Source organism: Anopheles aquasalis, chromosome 2 (genome assembly GCF_943734665.1).
Source record: "Anopheles aquasalis chromosome 2, idAnoAquaMG_Q_19, whole genome shotgun sequence".
NCBI classification, from domain to species: domain Eukaryota; kingdom Metazoa; phylum Arthropoda; class Insecta; order Diptera; family Culicidae; genus Anopheles; species Anopheles aquasalis.
The window spans coordinates 23,845,001-23,862,500 of NC_064877.1; positions in this window are offsets into that span (position 1 = coordinate 23,845,001).

Genomic DNA, 17,500 nt, shown 5'->3' on the forward strand with positions numbered 1-17,500 from the left:
CATACGCAACAGCTCCATAAATTACCTAATACAGTGCCATCGTTTCACGGAACGACTGCAAACGGTGGCTTCCAATGGGTTCGGCTTCGTCCTCGTGGTCGGTGGATGGGTACGTAATCCGTTCCGTTACGCCACACCGTGACCGTGTACGGTGAACGGAATGGAAAATTGTTCGTTCATTGGCGACGAGCGTCGCAAACGATTTCCACCATTTCGACGATGTTTTTTTTTTTTTGAGTGGATAATTTATTTCGATCGATCCGGTTTGTGGAATGAGAACTCCGCGCTCTAGTTCCGGCTGAACGATTGTGGAACTCATAACGGATTGGATTCGGTGTGCAGGAGAGAGCAAACTTTGGAATCGTGTCCCCCACTGAATGCGTTACTCGCGTAAGCGGACCAATATTTTTCAATTCTCAATTTAACATCACAAGTTCTGAGTAGTAAATTTGACATTGGCTTAGACAAGGATAGTAATTGCTGAAATCGAGCGTAAATCGAAGAGCAGAAACGTTTCCTGGGAGTACAGTGAAGGTTTCCATGGTATCCATTAGCCTGAATTGAGTAGATTTGAATGATTGGCGCTTTGGAGTTGGTTTTTTCTGCTTCCCAGGCGTCTCCATGCACTATGTAAACGATGCCAATCTCCGTGGTTATCCCTTTAGAGACGACATTTAGATAAAAATCAATACAAAGACGAATAACTTATCAGCGCTTGCTACCGAGAGCCGTTTTCCTCCAATTATCCGAACCAATTCATCCGGAATTCAGTATCGGTTGTCTATCGAAGCAAAATATCAAATAAACGATCATTGTTATTCACACAAATTATCTCAAGTGATCGATTGGCTGATTGTATCACCTCACTGCTGCCTTTGTTGGAAATAAATTCGTGGAACTTCCTGTTCCATAATCACTTGTCGGTATAGAGTTCCCGTATGCAGCAGATCCGCGTCAGAGCCTTTCCATACTAGGAAGCAAAAAAACACGAAAAGCTTAAATTGTATGGGGATTCTGAGAAATCACAACCATCTGCACCGGCATCATGTATCCTCCACATCGCGTAACACTGAAGATGTTAATTAAGAATATCCGTAGCGCAATCCCGGAAATTACAATAAAGAAGCATCGTGAAGCTTCTTTTTCACACCGTTTAAGAGGAGATATTCAGATTCGCACCATACAGGAACTGTACACCGAGAACCGAGAAGGATACTGCTTCAAGTTTCAATTTGAAAAACAAACCCAAAACAGTCTTCACCAATTCTCACGAAGCTCGAAGTTGTTTCTTATTCGAAAGCTCTTCCTTCAACCGAAGCACCACGACACCGCCCGCCATAAGGTGCCACTTAATTAGTCGCGTCCAAACGACCACCGAACACCGAAATATCGACTAATCAATGTATTGCGTGCCACGTCGCATGATTGCCACCCATTGGCCTCGAGCGCGGAAAACGAAAATTGACAGCCAATGAACCAACGACGACCAGCCTGTCTTATGAGCCACTTTCGGGGGGTCATTTTGGGAGCGCGTTTTGCTCGTTTTTTCTCGCTCTCTGTCTTCCAGGAAGTGTCCGTCCCGTCTACCAGCAAGGCTGCGAGCGAGCGGCTGCCAGAAGATTGCCACCGTTAATTAAGCGGGATGTTTTGAGCGAACGGTGTCACTTGTAATCAAGGCGCGACGGATACGCGATGTTTAGAGAGAGGGCTAATTATACTAAATTGATTTTGAATTGTAAAAGATCCGTGTACACAAAAGGGGCGCCATGTTGAGATGGAAAGAAGGACCAAACCGTTTCCCGCTGGCGATGCTGGTCGCTACCTTTTCCCATGAAACGAAAGCAAAAAATGATTTTCACTAAACCATCCAACGTATTTTATCGCTTCTAATGGCAGGTGTTTGAATGGATAGTAGCAACGCGATGACGATGATGATGCTACCGAGCTGTTTACCCAACTGCTGCTTTTAAACAATTCGTCCCGTAAAAGCAAAAGAGTTGCAAAACTTTCCAAACTCCCAGTTAAATCCATAATCGTAAAATCTTGCCAGAACCGACAGCTACTCCTGCGGGCTATTCATAAGATTGTGCACCGCGCTGACGGTGGGCGATAGTTAGTGTTTCACAGGTGATTCCGGAGAGTGGCGTTAGCTTTGCTTCTAGCACCCAGGATGTGGTTTCCGCTTCTTTCCTTTCCGTGCCCTACTGTCGCACTATCGCCAGCCCGGAACCAGCACCAACCGGGTGTGCTCAGCTAGCTCGGTATCGTCAAAGGTAAAAGATTATGACGTGTGTCGCAAGCAAACGGGGTTACCTTGGTGCCAACAAACTCATCCCTAAACTTAAACGATAACTAACTGCCAGACACCAGATGAGCGCCAGAAGAGTGCGCGTATGCTGAGAAGCGGAGAAAACGAGATGCAGAGAGCCTGGATGTATGTGTGCGTGTACGTGTATGTGGGTACGGTCGCAAGGATTTCGTTTTGTTGTTTCCACCTGAAACAGCGACGCGATGCGGTGGCTGTTTTCCAAAGCGCCTGTTATCATTCGCAAACATGCATCTCTGGCGAAACTTTTTCGCCTTCAAGCCACACCATCAACTGGCAATGGTGAGGTGCCACAGAACGGAGCAGAGCCGAGATCGGTTTCCCTGCTTTCGTTACGAAGCAAACTTCCACCCGAAAAGACACATCATTTACCCCCGCCTCCTCCCCTCAACCAGGCCACCTGGCTATGTATGCTTTTCTGCTTTACCATCGTTTGTGCGCACGTGTTGGTGTGTGCGATCTACATTCAGAAAAGCTCCCATCAACCAATTCTGAATCCTGGATCCTTCCACAACCAAACGAAAGGAGAGATGGAGAGTTTTTCGTTCCCTCGGTTACTCGTTCTGTTCACCACTTCGCTCGGTCGTGGAAACTTTGCTGACAATTCTTTGTTGCCGCCGCCGGTGTTATGATTGTCTCGAAATATTTTTCGACATTTTTTCGATGCCATCACGTGGGCAACGGAAAACTTGATCCAGCGATTCCCGGGCGCCACCATTTCCTTTCTCAGTCGTTTTTACTAGCTGGTCAGTGGTGACAAGTCGAGGCGAGCGACGATTGCCATCGACAAAATGGACATGGAACCGGAGCCGGGGATTCGTGTCACCACGCGCGCACATGCCCGGCATGTGAGGTGCAAACCATCCATCGAAATATGATGCCCATCGCCACCTCAACCCCAACACGCATTTTTTTTTTGTTTTTTACTGACACTGGAAAGAGCTATAAACTGAGCCGAACGTCGAGCGTGGATATCGATACGCGAGTACTTTCGCCTCCGAAAAGTGCCGTTCCGGAGAGATGCATTTTTCTTTTTCGATTTTTATCTCTCCCACTGCGGCTTATTTGGTGAATGAGTTTTCCCGGCACGAGTTTTTCTGGTTGCCGGATCTCTTGGTTGGTATCGTCGTGTACACCGTTGGCATGCTGTGGGTGAAACAATCGGAAAGCCATCGAAATACGAACCGGGAATGGATAAAGTTTGGTCCCGATTTTAGGTTCAGTTTCGCTTTTTTTTCCCCCGTTCTTCTGTCCAGCCACTCTCGCATCTCGCACTCGGTACAGTAATGAAGTACGAGATTCGTTAGTCATTTCGATGTGCAGCAACGGACGGTGGCTGCGAGGGCCGGAAACGACGATATCGAATCGAAACGAAATCGAAACAACGGCCCACTGCGATCGAGAGCTTTAAAACTTCGCTCGCTCGCTCGCTACCGTCAAGACCAGTGGCAGCACCGTCCAGTGGCAAAGTGCCCTCACGCTTGCTCATCCCCTTCACTAGTGGAGCGCCTCTGAGGGGTCTGAAATGGACACTTCCGGTTCCGTTCAACTTTTAATTGGGTTTCTGCCGAAGCGCCGTCTCGGTTCTGATGCATTTAAGGAAACCGAACCATTAGACCGTCTTCCTGATAGCTTCCACTCCACTCGAGCGAAACAGCCCACACTTCTTCGGTGAACTAATATCAATCATAAAAGGATACTTCCAGTCGGAAGCACGGAAGCGAAAATGCACGAACTCTCGTGGGAATTCTAGGACTCCCATTGGACGCTACAAGTTCCATACGCTACTCGGTGGTCTCCGTTATTGCCCCCCGTTCTTTTAGGTTTCTTTTCCCTGGCTGGTAACTTTATGCAATGCACAATGGACCGTAATCCGATGTCCGTCCGTCCCGTCCATCCGTCCATCCGTATTGCTGCAGTATTGAGTCGCCTCTGGCGCAACCCTGATGAAGCGCAGCGAACCATCTGGGGAATGAAAAGCGATAAAAAAGCGAAAAAAGTAAAATAAAAAAGGAAGGAAGAAGCCAAATGACTGCGGAGACGCATCTTGTCGTAACGAGTATCTTCTCCATTCTTCCTCCCCCCCCCCCCCTCCCCCCGGGTGAAGTGTCCATCAAACTTGACTCAATGGGAATCTTCTTCTTTTTGCATTTCCGTTTCGTGATGCTCCTGGGGTGCGGCCAACCGCTGTGCAATGGGTGCGCTTGGCGGAGCAAGTTCTGTTTGTGCACTCAATCATTAAAATATCTTCTCCTTTCCCGGTAATGATGATGGTGATGACGGAGAGAAGATAATTTTTATCCCAGCCTAACAGAAGCTGCCAACCAGTCAGTCAGTCAGCGAGTGCTTTGTGTTGGTTAACAGATCGTTTCCTTTTTCGCTTGTTGCCAACCCAGGAGAGGTGAATAAGAGGAGTGAGACGGAAGTTTTGCTCAATTTGTCCGGAGTGAAAAGGTCCGAGCCAATACAGCTTTCACCTCTGCAGCACCTTTTGATCATCGTACAAAGCGTAACGCGGAGCAATTTGGTCGCTTGCCGATGCGCTACCTCATTCACGGTCATTCAGTTCATTGAAAAGAAACATTTCTTTCCAATTTATGGTACTTTCGAAGGACCGTTAGACCCCGATGAGGGCCGATGGTACAAATGGTGGCAATCCACGGTATCTGGTGTGGTTCCAGCATTGCAAATAGATCTTCTTCACCAAGACGATCGGTAATAAGATTGATTGATAAACACTTTACGCCCTTGCACTGTGCACCAACGGCCTTCTTGGCCACTTGGTCTTGGGGTTTTGGTTTGGCCAACTGCACAAACCCGACAAAGTGCCATAGTCGGTCGGTGCCGGTTGGTGTGGTCGATGATTGATTGAGCTCCCCACTTCACGTTCGGTTGTTGCTGTTGTTGGTGTTGTAGCATCCAATGCAAAACCAGCCCTGATAGCATTACCACCACCATGGCCATGCAATGTCTACCAGCCGGAAGCATTTATCAATCAGAGCACATTAATTAAGCATGAGAAGGAGCTTACGCATAACGCAAGTACGCACGCACGGACGAGTTGCATGCCGCACTGCAAACCACACTAATCCGACTTACACTTCCGTCTGCGTAGCGGGAAACATTTGATGCGTACGATAAGAAAGACGGGAATGTGCGCCAGAGTGTGGATGGGGGAAGGAGAGAAGCGTAACGATTGCTCCGCCACTGCCGGTACGAACGGTAATCCTTTTTGGCTTTCCGGCCACTGCCATTCGGTCCATCGAGGCAGAAAAGCCGAACGCACGAACAATCGAACGCCAGCGCACACACCCGGGACAATGTGGCCCAAACCACACATCGGGATCGGTAGCAACATCGACATCCGGCAGTTCGCAGCCACAGGACCGGTATCGCACCGCAGCAGCTTAGCCACAATGGCGTTGTGCCGTCTGACGGCGCATAATGAATTGCGATAATCGTTGGCAATAATAATGAAAAAGAGCGTATCGGGTGTCGGTTATGTTGATGGCAAACCAAACCGAGCATTAAGTATCGTCTAATGATTAAAGCAAGCGGAGCCAGCGGTGGTGGTGGTGATGATGGTGTCTGGGTTTGCGCCTGGATTAGACCCGGCCACCCCCCACAGCAATTCACATCAGCGTAACAATCATCATCACCATCGAGAGGCACTGTCCGCACTTCTTATTCGGGCCGTTTTGGTCAGGTATTTAGCACACATACACGAGCACATTACACAAACATCCTTACAACGTCTCTACACACCAACAAAAACCAACCCAACCAATGTTGGGATAACCAACAAATAAAAAAACAACAGAATTTTACAGTTTGAACGCCCAATTGATGAATTTAAATGTACCAGGTTACTTTGATCTATTCCGCATATTTTCAGATATTTAAAAATATTCCGCAGAGCTTCCTTTTTTCGCTTTACAGCTGTGTTCGATGAATTGCAGTTTTTTTTTGTGTTTTGTGCAACCTTTCCGACCAAGTTATTTTACGCAAATAGTTTATGTTTTGTGTGATTCAAACTATGCTTTGCACGTTTCACAGTAAAAAAAAAATGGAACCCAACTGTGCTAGTTTCATTCAACTGTGACAAGTATCTCTAAACACACTTCAATATTTTCTTAGCATGAAAGTTTAGTTGCGAAACGAAAATTTCGTTATCGCAACGAAAAACTTTCCATGTGTGTAGAAACACCCTAACACCATTGTTAGTGCTTGTGCTGCTGCTGACGTTGTGTTCTGATTTTTCCATCCACGCGGACCACAGGGTCTGTGTTGGTCCGCACCCGGATCCGTCTGTCCGTTGCTGTTTTATGTGCGTCCCATAGCATACGGTTAATAAACATTTCGGCCAGACCGTTACTGGGAGGGGTTGATGTAGAGAGGACCAACTATTTCTACCGGCCAACGAGCCAGCCAGCGGACAGGCCAAGGGCCGTCGACAAGCCGGAGTGATTAGCCAACCCACTCGTCTCTCCATTCCGATCTCTCGTCCCGTTGGCCATCCAAACCATACAAAGTAAATAGCACCCTTCCTGACCCGCCCCCCGGGGTGCACCACCCCCTTTCAGGAAATCCTTTCGTTGGGGTTTCATTTTATTGATTAACTTAACGTTCTCTCGTTCTCTCTCCCGCTGGGCTTCTCTTCTCAGAACCGAAACCTCGAAACACCACGCCAGGGGCTAACACAGGTTGGTTCGCACTTCTGACAGCAGCAGCACCATCAGCAGCAAGTTCCGGCACATTGTGTGAGCCACACTTCAGAGGCCTACACCAGGAGTGCCCGAACTAGCGTTTCTACTGGGTCGCTCGGCCTGTTCTATCGCTTGAAGCCTTCTGGGCTGAGGGAGGTTGTCATTCAAGCGTGTGCTTGTGCTCCTGGTCGGTGCTCAGGGCGCTCCTCTGTGATTGCGCTCATTTTCGAAATAGGATTTCGATCTCTTTCCGACCTTCCACTTCCACTCCACTCCACGGCACCCGGCGGTACCGGGAAGACCAGGAAGTCGTAAATAAAAAAGCCCCAGCCAACGCACACCCACCATCAACATCACCGAAGACCAGCATGGCCGATCCGTGAGCGCACTTCCTAATGAACGGAACGAGAATCAATTTGTTGCTGTGAGTTGGCTTCCATCGGGCCTGCCCGACTGCCCGACTGCCCTTGCTCTTTGCTCTGATGAGCTGACGGACTTCATGAGCCTTATTGGGGGGGACCAGCGAGGCCCTATGCTCTATGATAGGCTGGGGACTGTCGAGCATCAGAGGAAAAAAAAAGGGAAAATATGTCGACCTACAAAGGAAGAGAGAGAAAGAGAGAACACAAATTGGCATAGCAGCTGAGCTGAGAGTAAAACCGTTGGTGGACCGTGGACGTTCCAATGTGTTCCACTGTGCCTACTGTGTGTTCGTGTGTCCCCGGATAATAGCGTCCGGAACCTGGACCCAACATCGTGCTGGACAAGAAGTTGGCACAAAAAGGCGGTTGGCAGCCCTAAATCGAACCCAAAGCCACCTTCCTACCAAAGCCCTGCCTACATTGCTGATGCTCAATTTGAGGGTTTGATTGATTGATTGATTTGATCATAATTTGCGATTGCATCTTGTAGTTGGCACCAGCAACCGGGACCGGCTCGAACATCACGGTTACGGGGATCACGTGCGCGGTGTGGTGTAGTCGAGTTGCATCACCAAAACGGATGCAGTTACTGTCTGATGAGTATTTAGTGTGTTTACGTTGCGTGTGCGATGAGCATCACTATTCTATCGTCAATTGTTCGATGGAGTGGAAGCTTATGACCATATTGCCATGATAACCGATTAGTTCGGATTGACAGGATACAATAATTTAGTAGATTGCATTTTTAGCATGTTCAAGGGAATTCCGCTTTACCTGTTTGCTTTGTAAAAGGTTACAAAAAAAAAAAGTAACTAATAACCAATGTCGATTATCAGATCAGATATTGAACATCATTGGTACCCCAATTGAAGGCACAAAAAACCCATAAACTCCAGCACGTCCAAACATTCCCGGGGTTCACTCCATGAACGCACGTTCAGGGCAAAAACATGCAAACTCAATTATGATGCTCCGATGTTGCTCTTTCCTAGGAACACACTGGCCACTGCATTCTGCCCCCCCCCTTTTGCTGTGGAACCGAAATACTCCAGTGATTGTGTTAGGGTTAAGAGTTATAAACAACCCCCTCCCATAAGTAAATTATGACATCGAAGTGGCAGTCTCCTGGCGGGCTAACATATGTTTCGCCTTGCTCACCAGTCCTTCAGCTGCCCCCTTTTGCTTCTTGTAACCGCATCGCATCGTGTTGGCTGCTTTCTTGTAAACCTTTAGCTCATCCTACGCCCAACACCATGGGCGCCATTTAGTAGCTGTCCGTGACAGCTACTGACGTCACGTTGGTGACAGTTGTTTACTCTCTGTCACTTTTCAGCTTTTTGTCTCGAACGACGACGACGACGACAAATGCTACGACAGTAAATCATTGTTCCTACGCTCACCGCAAGGTAGATCATAGAAATGCATAGGGCGTAGGTTGTGTCACCTCGGCCCGTTCCTCGACCCGGGCTTAATGTGCCCCCGTGCGGCGTGATGATGTGTATTGTGTGGCCGTTCGGTTGACATTTATACAAACATGGACCACAGCTGGGACGCACGTCTTTGATTTGCGTCTGTGGTTCGCTCGGTCCCGGGAATCACTAGCGAGGGATGAAGACGTAGTGATGACAGCGGCGACGATGACGACGAGCTACCGTTCCATTATCGATATTAACATTCACCAACCGACTCCGAGCTGGTGGTGACGGTGTGAAAGAAAACGCATTTTGATCGTCCACGGCACTGCTCCACGCCATTCCTTGCAATTGCGTTATTCTCGTTGCTGGCTGCAATCAAAGATGCATGGCGGACGACTTGAGCTACACTCCAGGCAGGGGAGGGGGGGGGGGGTGGGGGGGCGGGGACTAAACTGAGGACATGTGACTAAATGGCCAAATGGTGCCCGTGCTGCGTGTTTTGAATGTTGAAATGAATTAATTCAATCTTAAAGCAGCACGTCGTCGAGTGCGGTGAATTTTGCGACCAAAGAGTGGCGTTCTCTGTTTGTTCTTTGCCCTCCGAAACGGTGATCTACACTATCGGCCTGCACCGTTAGTGCTTCTCGCTCAAATTCAAACAGCAATTTTATCCACCATTTACCACATCAATCCGGAATCCGGCACCGGCCTGATCGAGAGTTTCGTGAGGTAGCGCGAGAAAATGGTGAAAATAGTTCCACAGCACCGTGCAAACACCACGCACAACACGACGAACCCGGTCGGTCCTAAGCGGACCACACACTTTGTCCGACGAAACGGTGCCAAGCTAAGCGGCCAAGCTGTCGCGGTTCGCCGGGAATATAATAAAATATTAGCCAGCGGAGCGAACGAGAGTGCGTTTGTGGGTGTGTGGCCCCGCATTCCTGCATTGCAACATCCGGCAAGTGTCGGTTCGGATGGCCAGGATGCACATGCATCCCGCTTTCCCACTAAGCTGCCGGTCGCACGCTAGGTGTCGTACATTGTTCGCAGGAGTTTTGGGAAGCAGGAGAGAATGTTTTTTTTACGCTCTTCACCACTTTTCCGAGCAATATTCCTTCGGTTCCACCGTGCCAGTGCTGCGGCGATATACTGGAACGAGCCATACCGTCCGTCCGTCCGAGTTCGTAAGCTGTTGATGCTTGCAGTTTCATCAGGAGCAGCTGCAGTGAACCACTGATATTGCTGTGTCCGTCCGTCCGTCCGTCCAGCACCATCCGCCCCGGCTGCTAACACGATTACTCCGTGCTCAGTTAGCCGAGATCGTGCCCGCCATGCCCTGCCATGGTGAGTGTCGTACCTCGTCGATGGGAGCTCAAATATGAATTTTAAATTGCGCTCTCTCGCTCGGATTTTTGGGAAAGCTAAAGTTAGCTACCAGCTACTATAGGGAGTGTTGTGAAGCAGCTAGATCCGCTTGGAAATGCGACAAATATGGCGCCGGGTTTTCTGCGTTCCGATGGTGGCAGTGTTGTGATTACTGGAACGCTCACCACCCACCGCCATGGTTCGCGGGTTCAGAGCGGTAGCATCGTGGTGAACCATTATTTTATCAATGGAATTAAGTTTTGTAAGCGGCTTGGTAGCTGATGGAAGCGACAATACCAACACGTAATTTTCGGGCATTGTTTCGATGGAAACAAGCTAGAGCATGTTATAGAGCATTGTGATACGAAGAATTTCGCTTTAACATTGATGAAAAATCTGTTAAATCAGCGATGCAAAAAATTTCTGTGAACGACAGTTTAAAGCTGATTAAGCAGGTATACCATCGATGTTCATCGATCAGTTCATGTATTAAAGTCTGGTTTTACATGAGTTGATCGATGAACATTCGTTGCTCGGTAACCAACTTGGGATTTTGCCTTGATTCCGGTCGTGTTTTTTTATCCTTTCACTAGCGCTGCGGTACCAATAGATCCGACAGGGTTACCAACTCATATTTCCTTTTATTATAGACTATTATATTTACATATAACAGATCATATTTATTATACACTGAAAATGTAGATTTCTGTTCACTTTTTACAGCATTGTAGTTGGAGCAAGGATAATATTCAGCATTTCCATTTCCGATTGCCACAGTAACGGGATACGGAAACGATTCGCCATTTCCAACCCAGCGTTCAGCTTATCATGAAGGATGCACAACGCTTCTAATCGTCGATTCCCATTTGTTGAACGATCGATACATTTCCACCATTCATCTGGTAATTAAATATATTCCCCAAAGCCGGATGAGATGGTTGAATAAATTTTCTTTTCTGATCACCCGACTCGACCACAGTTGGAGTTGGGAGCATCGAATATGCACCACACGAAAAACGGCGAGCAGCGGTGAATTGGATTGCGCCTGAGGGGTAGCGATTTGAATTGAAATCCTGCGAGAAGCAACGGAACCGAAGGAAAGTATATCAATATACTATCAACATCGGTCCGGTTCGGTTTCGTTGCTGTCTCCGCCTCCCGCTTCAAACCACCAACCGCCGGCTCATTGTAGTTCCGCGAAATGGCTCTCACTGTGGAGCCCGCGGCAGGATGATGTTGGTTTGTACATTGAAACCAAGCTGCTTAATCTATATTACATCCTTTTCCAATTTTCCGATTTCATTCCGTTTTAATCCAGGTTAAGTCCTGCCTGGTGAGATTGATTTTTAGTGTTTCTTGCGTTCCGCTATTCTTCTTATCCTGTTTGTGGATGGGAGGATGGCAACAAACTTTCCCTTCCTGGAAAAGTCCACGGTACTGTGGTTCGTGTTTTGTGATTTGTTGCCCCGTCTTTGGACAAACCACTAAATCAAGAGTATCCAAGCGGATATTCGGAGCCAGGAGGAACAGCCATACCCAGTCAACAGTCAACGGTGTGTGTTTTTTTTGCGATCATTTGCCGACGCAGTACCAGCGTGGTTTACAATTTATTCAAAAGATGACTGGCGATTCAGTTCATGGTATCATATTTTGACAGCGGAGCATGGCTCGAGAGCGTAGAACTCTCATAACTTCCTGATGACTGATCATTTGTCAACACATGGCTCTCCGAGGGGGAGGAGAAAGAGAAAAGCATATTTCTTGTGCACGAGATGGCCAAGCACCGACCAGGAGCACGGTGCCCATATTGACACGGACCTGTACATTCATCATAAAGCCAAATTGAACCATTTGGCCGGGGCTGGAACCGAATAAAGCGAGCGAACCGGTACCGGGAACGGTCGGGCCCTTTTCGGGGTTCGGGGAACATGGCCAACATGGCGGCGGTACGGCCACACAGGCCAAGCAACAGCATCATCAACTCGGTCTACCAAGCTCTGGTTTAAGGGTAATGATGGCCCATTTTTCAAGCACTTTCTCGTCAACCACAGCACGTAGCAAGCACGTCTGGTGAATAGGGGCTTCCGTATTTGGCACGATTCGCGCTGGGGCCCAGCACGGGATACTTCTGGGGGTTCTGAGCCACATCAGCATGACCCTTGGCATGAAAGATTATGCTACACCTGGGCCCGCGTGCAGTCCTGGCTCGTTATCGTTCGGGGATGGTACGGGTGTAATGGTTTTGAATATATTCAGATTAACAAACACGATCCCAGGATGCAGGATGGTTCAACTATCGCTTATCGCCCTTCACTCAGATGCTGGCCACTTTGTACTTTGTAGAGTTTTCGTTAAAATGCTTTAGAGGCAGAGACTCCGCTTCCATCAATTCATTTATTCAATACGGGGCTCTTTTCATAAATGAAGCTAATGGATTTCGGTATCTGCTTTACGCAATCTGAACGCCCGTTCAGCAGAGGCTTGCACGGTACTTTAAATTATTTTTATTGGAATGTCCTATCGCAGACCCATGCTACCGTTCTAGCCGTAACATAAGGACGGCACTGAATATTTGATCAATTTGGCATTCTTCGGCAGCCAAAAAATGCTGCTTTCCTGGGGCAACCATTCCACGTGTGCCAACGTGCACGTGTCCTTCCATTTTTGGCTTCGACGATTGATCTTTTGTTATCGTGATTGGATTTCGGGATTGGACCGTACTTGCCGGTGGGTCTTATCCCTTGTAGCGATATTTTTTTTCTCCCCACAAATACCTTTGCCTCCGTAAGCCGGTGTTTGGTTTGTTGCTCAAAATGCCTTCACGAGGTAGCATTCCAGGTACCGATTATAAATCTTTGATGAAGATACTACTTTTGCATGTTTTATTCAGAAAGCGTACCGGTGAGTAACTTAGAGGAAAAAGAATGCTAAAAATATTGGCACGGTGGAATTTGCATACAGGAAAAACCGAATTTCAAAACGATGTTTGCCTTGCGACGTCCAAAAATATCCAAACAGGGGTTGCCGATGAGCATCTAAAACACGGAAATAAATAAAGTAACAGAGTGCAACAAAATTCATACAATCAACTTGATAACGGTGGTAATGCGATTAATCCAATTAAACTAACGCTTCTTCCTTTGATAAAAGGAAACAATTAAAATAAAGCACAACGCTGGTACATGTGTATTTGAAGTCATGCTAATGTATTCAAAACGAGTGTAACTTACTGCTCGTTGAACCACGAGCCGGTAGCACGATGTCGAACCTGCACCTGATCGCATCATCTCCTTAAACACTCAACTGACATCAGCTGAAGAGACGGAAAGTGCCTGTACAAGATGGTCGATGGCCATCACTGCGGCCATGTGTATGTGCCAGCCACTACCAGCTACCAGCTCAACAGCGCGTTCGTTGTAAATTGATTCAATTTATATGTAAATCGAGGTACCATCGAGCATCTCGCTCCAAAGAGTGCCCCCTCCTTAGCGAGCATGTCTTTGATCAACCGAGCATTTCGCAAACGATTGAGCCACTTGCCGTGCATCGTACGATCGTTTTGCGACGGACGATAGCATTAATTTGCTTGCTATGGCAGAGAATCCGCTCGTCTAGTTGCTACATTTGCGCATGATCATCGTTTACCATTCTCGGGTCCATCGTTTGTCCAGCATTAAGGGCTCGTCAGATCGTCGTATGGCTTGGTGAAGAAGTAGGAAACATATTTTTACTCGTTAAATGAATAGAAAACGATGTTTTACGATAAAAGGGCAAACTAGTGTATGCTAATCCTCGGGCAATGGATCGCAAATTTGTTTACCGGAACCATTGTGCCAGGGACAACCATCTAAACCATCGATTTCATGAACCAATGAGAGCTTCTATTTGCAAAGGAACGACCTACGGATTCGATTGGTAATCTGCATCCGGAAAGTATAAAATAAACCACTGTAACAGGACGAGCACGGGCACTAATGAACCAGTTTTCCATTTGCCGCGATAATGACTTTTCCATCCGTTGCTCCCATTAGACAACGCACATCGTTGCTGTCCCTTCATTCATCTGTTCAGTACGCCAGCGATCGTTCTTTACCTACCACAAACGGACACAATAATTAACGATATTTTACTAACAATACGCCGGCTGGGATGGTACCGTTATCTCTTGCTTCACTTTTGATCCGCTGAAAATCATTCGCTTCAAATGTCCTCCGTCCTGTCCTCGTGCCATCATGTGCAAACGCACGACGGCGGCAGTGGCGCCCACAACCACACTATTTACACCGCCGTACTAATAGAAATGTTTACTTTACCGACGTATTTTGATTCGCCATCGATCCAGATGCGCGCAGATGCTGGTTTCGTAACGATGCAACTTTGCCGTGCCACCATTTTGTCCGGGCACCAGGGCACCGGGAATCGCCACGGAATCGGACGAACAAACAATGGAAGGTAGAAGGGGAGGACGACACGGATACCGCAAAGCACGGACTCACGGTCAAAGTGCAAAGCCTGGCTTCAGCTACAGAGAAACGTTACACTTTCCGATGTTGTGTGCGGGAAGCAGCAGCAGCAGCAGCAGCAGAAACCTCTTTCATGCTTCCATCTAAAGCATAGCCAACAAGCTAACATGACGGAGAACATGGCCTGGTATCCAAGGGGGTGCAGTGTTTCCACCCTTCCCACTGGACGCCCCACTGAGTGCGCACCACCAGCTTACGGATCAAAAGTTCCACTTCTGCTCACTCGCAGGGGTTGGGAGGGGAGAGCCGAGCCGGTTAGTGGTTTACATCTGTGTCCGTTTTGATCGGGCACTCGCCTTTTCGATGTAATTCTATCGAACATCGCAATAAAGCTTACAGCATCGCACGCTAGTCCTGTCCGGAAATTCTGTGCCCTTCTCGCAAAAGCATCACTCACGCCAGTTCGGTTCGTCCGAATTGATTTTCAGTGACGAACGCACAACACTGTCTGGCAACGGCATAAATCCTTTCTAGTCACCGGAACGCTCTGGAAGTGAAAGTTGATAACCACCAGCGTAGCACCTAAAATGCTTCATTTATGCATCTCCAGTTAGTGTGCATTCGGGATGTAATCGATGGTTCAAATTTGCTTGTTACAGGTAGTGTTACAGCCTGCACGTCAACATTCGTTTAGACTCGAAAACTCCCGAACACCCGGAAAAAACCACCGGTTCATGAGCTCCACTTCAGGAGCTACGCAGCAGTCAGACAACATTTCGGTTAAAGAAGCCCCACCGGGGGCGAAATCTGTCCGATGCCGATGGTGTAATTCCTGGCACTGCTTGCCGGGGGGTGGAGTGGATGCTTAACTCTTGGTAGTAACGGCTCGCAGCTACCAAAAGCCGTACCTGTGCCGGCCCACCTTTCGACCGGAACTGTCGAAAAGTTCGTGAACGTACCTGAAGCTGCACCTACCGTGGAACTTGAGCTCGCATGGAAGAATGCTGGCTGCTAATTCAATATTCGACCCAGAAGCCAAGCCAGCAGAGGGCAGGAACAGCAGCACCACCACCTGCGTGAAACTCAAAACTCCTGGGCCACACCGGAAGCGAGCGTTTCTGCTGCGAGCATTTGCATCGGACGTTGCTGAGAGACCTCTTCTCCGTTTCCTCATCGTCGCCATCGTCGGCAGATGCTGGCAAAAAAAAAACAGCAAAAAAAAAATCTCCCCCCGGAAGGAACAAAAAGAGCAATCCTCACACTGTGGTCGATGGTACGAAATTAGAAGTCAGGCATACCAGCCACACTGGCCCTGCCCGTGACCTGGCCGTGCTGGTGGTGGTAGGGGTGGTAGTTTGTGCAACGGAACCGGAAAGCCATAGGTTCTGACCTGCTGATATAGGTTGGTCAGGTGACTCCCCGGCCAACACGATATGGTCCGTGGTGTGGCGTTGCAACAACTTATCTTGAGGGTTTAATGTGCAAATGAAATGAAGGAAGACCTAACCGAACCGACCAAACCGACCGGCCGACCGACCGAGCATATCAGCACCACCAGCGTGAACCCATTGCCTGTTAGTGGCCGCAGGATGTTGCGCTTTCATCTGTGTGTGTTTTTTTTCGCCCTTCTTCCGTGTGCCAGACCTAGTTTCCTTATACCAACACCCCGCAGGGAGTAGTGTAGGCTTGTGTCTGCATTGCTTAGTTGGTTGCTGAATATTTAACAACGAAACCGACCGCTGGTACTCCCATTATTGTGCAGTACCAGAGGGACTTTGTTAATTGTAACGGTAAGAAGTGAAATTGAACAAAAGCTTGAGCTACGTAAAAGTGACAGAATATTGAAAAGGATAAATTGTTTAACAGGGCGGGTTCATCAACGTTGGTGCAATCAGTGTCGACATCTGCAAAGGCATTCGCTGAAATTCCTCTTTTTCTGCAAAGCACACAACGGTATGCACATGAAAAAAAAATCATGACCGTGGAACGTTGGTACTTTTTTTTTTTTTTTGTTGATACCTTACGGACGGAGCCGTATTTATTAGGTGGATAGAATGTAGATGAAGAAGGTACAATGGATAGAGGAAGCAACGTTGGCTCTTGCTGATAGCAACCACCAGGGCACCACTGTTTGCGAAACGCAAATATTTGTCTAATTTTGAACCATATTTTTCGCCAGTGGATCGATTGCGGAAGCAGCAGCTGCTGGCATCGGAGGTCCCGGTACCTCTGTTCAATCAAATTTGCTCACTCGCTCGCTCGCCCGTCCACCAGCGTTGACCATAATTATGCATTCCGGGCATTGTTTTCTTTCTTTTTTCTCTCCCGATCTTCGCTTCATCGCACCGCTCGCACCGAGTGGACGCCCGTGGTTTCGCATTCATTCATTGAAAGATTTATTTTTTCCCATTTTTCTCGGTTAATGGGCAAGCTTCACGGTCAGCTGCCCTCGACTGCACCGACTCGACTGCTTCGGCTTCACTGAGGCGCACCAGACGATGCAGAGGCACTCGGCAACTCCACCGAAACGCATCATTAATTGCAGCGAGGTGCGGAAGGGAGCAGCGCTCCTACCACCGGGCTACGCTTCCGTCACCGTTGCCACCGTCGAAACGGATCACACCGGTGTTGATGCCGCTCCAAGCCCGGTGTGACCGGCCGAGGGGAGACGAGGTGCGAGGATTAAATGGAGCTCCATAAATAATCGCCAGCCAGTGTGCCAGTAGCCGACGCCGGGGCCAAACGGCCGTCATGCACAGGAAAACTCTAAAGAGCGCGGCGAGCACTCTTATGGACGCAA